General features: G+C 38.9%; 1 pseudogene; it reads right to left on the bottom strand.

Annotated features, from left to right (window-relative positions):
- Positions 1-521: 521 nt before the first annotated feature.
- Positions 522-640, bottom strand: LOC112485059 (annotated as a pseudogene).
- Between the last annotated feature and the right edge of the window lie 998 nt (positions 641-1,638).

The following is a 1,638-nucleotide window of genomic DNA, read 5'->3' as shown; positions in this document are numbered from 1 at the left end:
ATGAAGGGCATTTTGCATGTACATGTGGACACCCTAACCTCTACTTTCAAGCTCTGTCCACTAAGCACTCCCCCTACCCACTCATCTCCTTGGTCAGGAAAGTCATGCCTAGCTTTGTGCATACCAGTAGCATTATCTATCCTGGTAGAGAAGGCCTAGCAAAAGACCATCAAGTGCTGGAATAATCTGGGCAGGCAATTCTAAGGTCCCAGGTATAAGGAGTATGATTCAAAAGGAGATGCTAGGGCTATAGCAGGCATTTCCTCTTCTCCTCTGGACTCTTTGCTCCAGGATAAGCAGTGTGACTATAGGAGGGATAGAGCAGGGACTTCCACAGCACAGAACCAGGACAGGAATACTTCCTGCCCAGGGCTTGTATAGAGTCGGCTATGTTCCTAATTGTTTGTTTGTTTACTATTTTTATTTTTTTTATTTTTTAGGTGGGGCAACTCTTGGTTGACCTCATAGATTACAAAGACCTTGTCAGCTTACAATCTTTATTTTTTATTTTTTATTTTTTACGCCTACAGCACCCGATCTTCCTAGGTGGTCTCCCATGCAAGTACTAACCAGGCCCAACCCTGCTTAGCTTCTGAGATCAGACCGGATCGGGCTTGTTCAGTGTAGCATGACTGTAGACTGGCTATGCTCCTAATTGTAATAGAAAAGTGGAAATATAATTGTTTAAATATGATCCTGGCCAGGCCATGAATTAAGAAATATAACAAAGTTGGTAAACATATCGGTAACTTGAAAAACTCTAATGGCAGATAACAGAATTTTTTTACCCTAAAGCTAAACTCGGTGGAATTGATTAACCAGCATGAATGATTATCACTAAACAAGTATAAATTGGTGTAGGGATATGTTTAGATGACTATATATTGTGACATTTTATTATAGCTCTGTCTGAGAGTAGAATCACCTTATTTGAAATTAAATTGCATAGCCAAACAATAAAAATTTCACACTGGAGTAACAGGGCAGCAGGCCAAGCTTCCATATTGTGTCCCTCAGCTTAAATTTCTTGCAGCTTCCAGCTCTATTTCTGGGAAAGAACAGCCTAGATTATCTATAAATTTCTTTCTGGTGCTATGATTCTCAGATTCAAATTCAACTAACATTTATGTAGCATTTGCTATTTGTGCCATGCCAGGTCGTTTTGTGTATCTTCTGTCAATTTAAACTTTCCTGGGAAATATTGTTAGCCCCACCTAAAAGTGAGGGAAAGAAACCTCAGAAAAGTAAATAGACTTGGTATAGATCTTACAGCTATGAATACACAGTGGTGATTCTTTAGCACAGATCCCATATACTTCATTCTTGGATGTATCACCAGTGCCCAGAACAGGGCCTGGAGCATTGTCAGCACTCAAAGAACATTACTAGTTGAATGAACCAACAACTTAGAGCTGCTAGTACATATTCACCTACTAAAGAGAGAGATGTAATGAAATATTTGAACATAAAAACTTTCTAAGTTCACCCTTATGTTCTGCAACTTTCTGGGCTATAATCAACACAAATCTTGACTTTTCTAGGATGAGTTTCTCTCCTCCCTTGAGGATCTGTCTTTTTAGTTAATATTTTTTAAAGGACATTTTCTCTCAACATTCTCCCATCAATATCTACTTGATG

The sequence above is a fragment of the Pteropus alecto genome, unplaced genomic scaffold (assembly GCF_000325575.1).
Source record: "Pteropus alecto unplaced genomic scaffold, ASM32557v1 scaffold95, whole genome shotgun sequence".
NCBI classification, from domain to species: domain Eukaryota; kingdom Metazoa; phylum Chordata; class Mammalia; order Chiroptera; family Pteropodidae; genus Pteropus; species Pteropus alecto.
The sequence above is the reverse complement of the archived record's forward strand: the minus strand, read 5'-3'. Positions and strand labels throughout refer to the sequence as shown.